Source organism: Nannospalax galili, unplaced genomic scaffold, assembly GCF_000622305.1.
Source record: "Nannospalax galili isolate Female #2095 unplaced genomic scaffold, S.galili_v1.0 scaffold667, whole genome shotgun sequence".
In the NCBI taxonomy this organism is placed as follows: Eukaryota; Metazoa; Chordata; class Mammalia; order Rodentia; family Spalacidae; genus Nannospalax; species Nannospalax galili.
In genome coordinates, this window is record NW_008358387.1 from 1,420,977 (window position 1) to 1,428,532 (window position 7,556).

A 7,556-nucleotide genomic window follows, 5' to 3' on the forward strand; every position below is an offset into this window, starting at 1 on the left:
TGTTTGTGTGCTTTCCCATTGGGCTGAAGTCTTCCCTGGTCAGAAACCCACTGCCTTAGCAGAAAGGAAGATTCTAGAAACAACTATTTCTATTTGGGGCATCCCTATTTAATTACATAGTAATCATGGAACTAATTTAATTGGACAAATATTTGAATCTACTTATATAGATGGGCCTAATTGAACATAAATTTCATTGTGCCTTCCATGTTCAATCCTTTGGATTGGCGGCTAAATGGATGCCACAATAAAGAAATCGATTGTCAAAACTGATTAAGTTTCCAACTTCTCAAAGGCATTACCGTTAGTTCTTCTAAGAGCTATACCATTTAAAAAACCTTAGTGATCACTTATACAGCAATTAATGGCTATCCCTATGAAAACAAAGGATGATAGGAATCATCTCTGTAAAAGGGAGGCATTGTATGCTACTATAGGGGACTGTTTAAAGTGAGAGCTAAACAGTCAGAGCAGGTTACAGTCTTTCCAAAGTGATTTCCCAGGAGACAAAGAACTAAATGAAAGAAAGCTAAAAACAGGGGGTTCCATTCACTAGATAAGACATCACAGGGACTGGAGAGATGGCTCGCCTGTTGAAAGAGCTTACTGCTCTTGGAGAGGACAGGGCTCAATCCCAGCACCAACATCAGGCAAATCACAGCCACCTGTAACTCCAAAGGCAGCACTATCCATAGTGTTTTTTGAGTGTTTTGTTTTTAAGCAAAATTGGCTAAATGTTAGAATTTTAGGATAAGCTCAATGTACTAAAAGTAGTAAAGACATACCTTATTTAGGAAAGGACTCATGTTTAAAAATGGGACATATAAAGAGAAGGTTGTTTTTTTAAAAGTGGGAACTTGTAGACTAAAGCACTGTGCTTACGAGCCCAATGCTCTCTGTTAAATGGGTCCTCAGGTGTCATATACGATAGTCAGCCAGGATTGGGAAAACATTGAGTAATACTCATATTTTGCCAATGGGAACTAAATGGGCACTCTTGCAAGATGATTAGGAATGAGATGTGGTTATTCCCACAAAATCTATGGAATCTTGGTTTCTTACAGGTTTGGCCTTTTGTTTCTAGCCCTGTCACTATTTGGTACATAGGGCTTACACTGGGTACACCAGATGGCTTTACTGGGGAGAAATTAAAAGTGGTTCTGTGTTGTTATCTGTTTTCTTCTGTAATGTGATTATCCATTTATTCTCCAAAATATAATCTGGTATAATACTAAAATAATAGGACAGATGAAACTATTACATGCAAAAAAAAGTTACAATAATTCAGACACTAAAGACCAATCTTTCCTAAAATTAGAACTAGTCACTCCACATGAGTCTATGGCTTTAAACTCAAAATGGCCAAGATAAAACCTAAAATAAAAAATAACAAATTATCTTAAATGGTCCAAATATCAAATGAAAAATTTCATAGATTATGAATGAGTACACAGAAGAGGAGAACATGTCAGTTCAAAAATAAAAGAAGATACAGAGAGAGGTTGTGATTAAAGTGCCTGTTTCCCTCATCTGCTTCCTTTACTTCTTTAGGTCATCCCATGTTGTTAATTATAATAATTTTAGGTATAATACTCCTATTGTATATTCATGCAAAAGAGAAAAAGAAATAAATCAGACCCAGGTCATAATGCCTGGGAACACTGACATAGTCCAGGGACATCTCCCTTAATGGCTTTACAAATATTTTATTTATTATTTTTATTTTACATGTATGAATGTTTTGCCAGCATGAATGTAAGTACATCCATGCTGTGCAGTGCCCACAGACGCCAAAAGAGGGCATTGGATCCCATGGAACCGGGAGTTATGGATGGTTGTTAGACACCACATGGGTGCTAGAAACTGAACCCAGATCCTCTAGAGGCAAGAGCAGCCAGTGCTCTTAGCTATTGAGCCATGTTTCCACCTCCCTTAATGGATTAAACAGCCATTTCCCCCTCCTGAAGATTCTCTCCTGTGCCTACCCAGCCTCGTTTTTATCAGATCCTTGGAATGAGGCTACATGCACAAGATGTGATGTTTGGAAAACAGGTGTATCTGTGAACTGAAGTTCCTAGTAAAACAACAAAAAAGACTCTCCTGTGTTGGAGAGTCTGCAAGGCTGATTAGAACTCCATTACTGTGGAGAGTTATGAAGCAAAAAGACTCTCCTGTGGAGAGTCTGCAAGGCTGATTAGAACTCCATTACTGTGGAGAGTTATGAAGGCCGCAGATCCAAACTACCTTGAGCTGTCTTTAGTGCCCTTAATAGTCATTTATTGCTCACCTCTGTGTCTGAACTAACATTCTTTTGACTCCCAGGTAAAACCTTTGCAGTGCATTCTTAGCACATCACTAGCTCTCACAAACCCAGAAGCCCAGAATGTCATCAGAGAGCAGGTTCCTTTGCTTTGCTATATACCCCACCTACCTGATGCTGCCAGCAATGTTTTATAAATGTCTTATTTTCTGACTTTTTGTCTTCTGAATATAAAAAATGTGCGTGTACCTACCTCCGCAGCGGAACATGTTAAGTGGGGCAAAATGGATCCATGTTCCTAGTCATGATCCTTTGTATTGGGCTCAGAACAAACTCTGTCTTCTTCCCTTTGGCCTGAGAGCCGAGCTTTGTATTAACGGCAGTGAAAGTATTTGCACCCTAGAAATGGACAGAAACTAAATATCCCAGCTCTTCCCCCAAACCATGCCAGGAAGTCATATTAAAGATTAACACTCCCTACCCCACTTGCCTGGCTTTGAATGAGTACCTGGCGAGTTTGGGACGACACAGAAGACAAGAATCTTGGTGTCTGTGATAGCTCATCTTGGTTGTCATTGCCACATCTGGGAAGAGGGAAACACAATTGAAGAACTTCCTCCATCAGACTGGCCTGTGGGCTTGTCTGTGGGGCCATTTTCTTGATTGCTAACTGATGGAGGGGTACCAGCCCTTTGTAGGCAGTGCCATACCGGGCCAGGTGGTCCTGGGCTATTTACGGAAGGCAGTCGAGCAAGCCAAAAAACACCAAGCCAGTCAGCAGCATTCCTTCAGGGTCTCTGCCTCACTTCCTGCCTTGAGCTCCTGCCTTGGCTTCCCTCAATGATAGGCTGTAACCTATAAGCCAAAGAAACCCTTTCTTCCCCCAAGTTGCTTTGAGTCAGTGTTTTATCACAGCAACAGAGAAGCACAGTAGGACACCATGTAACCTTAAGTCAGGGTAGGCTCCCCAGAGGAGGTAGTATTTCCACTGGGTCCTGAACGATCAGGAGGTGTTTACTGGTGACTAAAGGGGGTGAGCCATGTGAGAAGAGTGAAGATAGGCATCCCTGAATATGTCCAGTGCTAAGTAGCCCAGAAAGAGGCAGCAGTGTGTGGTGAGGAGGAACACTCCCCACAGAGAGATAGAAACTTGAGGAGAATAAAGGCCATAAGGACCAGTCTATGTTTAGACAACATGGCACTGATATGGGCTAAAATGGCTAATGCTAGATATCCAGAGGGTTCTGAATCAGCACAAAATAGCTGACACCAGATGTCTGGGAACCCAAAAAGTAAACAGTGATGTAACCTGCTATATAACTATTTTTGGCAGGGTGCCACTTTTGTGTAATTCTGTATAAATATGGCCTTGAGGTCAGAGGCTGGAACACTCCACCTTTGCCAGCCTGCCTGTGGGTCTGCGTGCCTACCTCCATGTGGCCTGTGTGCCAGCCTGATGCACTTTAGAACCTGGAGAGGAGCTTCATTCAAAGATTAGAAGAGATAGCTTCAAAAAAGAGCAAGAGAAATGGCCATCATGGACAGGATGAGGGCTGGGGGTGAAAGAGAGCCTTTGGAGAAATCCCCCAAACTAAGGAAGATACCTGACCTCTTTGTCCTTTGAAGGGTGGCAGGGAGTTCCAACCTATATGACTTAGTTCGAGATAGTCTAGTGACAGTGAGCATGGAGGAGCAGGGTACTGGGTAGGACCATAAATTAGGGAATATAAAAAATCATAGCACATAAGACTTAACTCTCTGTCTCAAAGAGAGAGTTGCAGGAGGCTGTGGCCTGATTTCTTTAGGCTGTGGGATCTGGCAGCTTAGAGTGGCCAGTGTCTTAAAGGGGCAAGCCCAACATCTAACGACATCTACTGTCTTATTTTTAAATTTTTTTCTTAGACTTTCATACACGAGAATCGCATTTGCATTACTTCTACCCCTTCTCTTCCCCTCCTCTCCAACTGCTCCCATGTCTTCGCTTCCTCTCAATTTCCTATCCTCTTCTTTGTTATTATCACAATACATACCTTATATCTCTATCTCTATCTATCTATATCTACATCTACATCTATATCTACATCTACATCTATAACTATAACACACTGAGTCTACCTAGTGGTGTTCCTGTGTTTAGGGATGACCACTTGGAAATAGATAACTACCTGGGAGCTCCTCCCCGGAGAAAACTTTCGTCCTCCTTCAGTATCATTGATTCATTTAGAAGTGGGACCCAGTGACATTCCTCCCACGTGCAATGGCATGTCAACTGGTGTTGTCATTATGCAGGTCTTGTTAGACTACCATACTGTGTCAGTTTTGGGGGTGCATTATGTCTAGAGTGCATTATCTAGCAGCAGGCATCTTCTTCTTCCTACTGTCTTTCTGCCTCCTCTTCCATAATATCTCCTGAGCCTTAGGTGTAGAGACTGCACTGTAGATGTATCAATTAGGGCTGGGCATCCTATAGTCACTTATTCTCTGCATTTTGAGCAGTTGTAGATATCTGCAATAATCTCTGTTACAAAAAGAATCTTCTTTGATGACTGGTGAGAGTTACATTTATCTGCAAATATAAAGATAAGTATTGAGAATGTACTTAGAAGTTACATTGATTTAAGAAAGTAGCACTAGTAGTTTCTTCTCTAGGGTCTATGACCTCTCCTGCCATGAGTACTTGGCTATGTTTACAGTACCATTTATGGATTTCCTCCCAGGCTTTAAGTCCCATTAGACAGCTGCTGATTACCCCCAAGATACTACTTAGAGATATTTTGATGGGCCACTCATCGTTGTCATTTGCAGCTGGGTAGGACTGTTGATTGGTTTTATCCTTGGCAGCTTGCATAGTATCCTTTGATACTATGAGAGCTACTCTTCAAGGAGAAGGCTTCCAGGTCAGTTCCAGCTCAATTACACCAAGTCCTACATCCAAAATATGTCCTGTGTTTGGCAATAGGGTCTTGCCTTCCAGGTCTGGGAGGCAGCCAAGGGCTATGGCAATAGCCGGCATATATAATATATTCTCTGGGACTAACCTAACCAACAACTCAAGGAATTTTCTATTTTTAACAGCATAGGGTAGGGGTTTATTTACAGAAGAGTAGGCACCCCAAATTTACAGCTGTGCTGTAAAGTCCACACTCAAATACAGATCCTGTGACCTTTTGACAGCTGCACAAAATGGAGAGAGAGGTGCCTCTTGGTGTTCTCTGCTTATATATCCTTTGCCCCTCCCCCCACATGCAGCTAAGGCTGACTGATTGGGTGGGAGGGGTAAGCCAACATATATTTTTTGAGACAGGGTCTCTCATTGGTCAGGAACTCAACAAGGCTAGGAATCCCAGGGATCCTCCTGTTTCTGCCTCTTTAACACTGGGCTTACAAATGTATATCACCACACCTGGCTTTTTCTAACGTGGGTTCTAGGAGTCAAACTCAGGTCCCCATGTTTGCATGGCAAGCACTTTACCAACTGAGCTATCTCCCTAAATCCCTTGAGATATAGGTCCAAGGCAAAGCAACAGGAACATGGGAAAGACATAAATCAAGAACAGGTCCATCAAACAGTTGGAACTCACAGCCTAAAAAAAATAAATAAATAAGTGAGGCCATGCCCTCTCCTAAACTGATAGTTGCTTTCTGGGAGGATTAAGCTCACAGGCTGGACTCTGCTGGTAGCCTGTACACGAACCCCAGACATAGGAGATCTAGCCGTGCCTCCTCTGAAGCCCAGGCCCTAGCAGGTGGCAGGAATGACAGGAAAGTAGAAATGAATATTCTCTCTATCTCTTCTTTCCCTGGCTGAGTTGTCCTCAATTTCCCAATGCCCTCAAGCCATGTACCATGTAGTCAGACAATGTGTTAGACTAGCTCCTCCACTCAAGCCCCAGAGACTATTGTATGTAAAAATTAGACTTTTCATTTTACCCCCCCAGACCCTGGAGGAGACCCCATTGAGCACACCTTCCCATCTGCTCACTAGGAGTTTTCCCATATGGAAGTGCACATGTGAATAAAGATCCTGTCTTACACCAGAGTTCCACCTCAGCAGCTATGTAGTAAAGCAACTTGCTCTGCCTCTTGCTGTTATAACCTCTATTTAATAAGACCTAAAGTTTGCCCCAAGCTGCTTGGTACAAAGGGATAAGTGCTGAGTATCTGGAGCAGACTGGGAGGCATCCAACCACCTAGAGATATGGTTGATGGGAAGATATATATTTGGTTGCTGATGCAATTTAAAGGCCTGGGGTGGATGATATTGTGGTGGTTTGAATGAAAATGTCCCCCATAGGCTCCAAGTATTTGGACATTTTGTTCCCAGATGATGTTTTGGGAGGTCTTAGAAGGTGTGGCTCTCCTGGTGGAAGCACATCACTGGGGGTGGGCTTAGAGAGTTCCTAAGCCTTGCCAGATCTCCAGTTGCTCTCTTGTTTCCTGTGCCTGCTGGAAGAGGTAGAGTTTAGTTTCAGCTGTTCCTCCTTCAGCTACCTCTGCTGCCATGCCTCCCCTGCCATGCCTCCCTTGGAATCATAAGATCAAATAAACTCTTCCTTTTATCAGTTGTTTTAGTCAATGTTTCTATCACAGCAACAGAAAAGTGACTAATACAGTAATTGGTACTGAGAGTGGGGTATTGACTGTGAAGAACCTGACCATGTCGGGTTTTGGAGAAATGTGGAAGACTTTGGAAATTTGGACTAGAAAAGTGATTGGTTGCTGTAAGCGGAGCTTAATAGATCATTCTAGTAAGTGCCTGGAAGAAAGTAGTGCTGAGAACAATGTAGTTCCAGAGGGAAATAAAGACTTAAGCAGCACTTGGGATATTTTGGCAAAGAGTCTGGCTGGAGTCTGACCTCGTCCAAAAAACTTGCCTAAGGCTAAGTTGAAAAGCAATGGACTAATTTCTCTGGTAGAAGAAATTTCAAGACATCATAACATAGAAATGGTGGTGAGGCTATTAATGGTGAATATTATGCAGATCTACAGTGAACAAGAGCAAATGGGGCAGAAAGAAATACAGTTTATATTGAAAAAGAGCGCTGGGAAGATAAATGTTGGAACCCTGGCATGTGCTGGAGAGGATCCCATTGATAAGGAGATTAAAGTGATTAAGGAGGGGCCTAGAGAGTCAGACTTAAACAATGGAGAGAGTGCCTCCAGGGCAAGACCACACCCAGTTAAGCCTCCAACTTGTGAAAGCAAAATGCTGCAGGGACCACTGAAGAGAAAAGCTTCTAAAATGGATAAAGCAGGCTGGAGTCCATCCCAAACTTGTAGTCAGACTTGGCAGTGT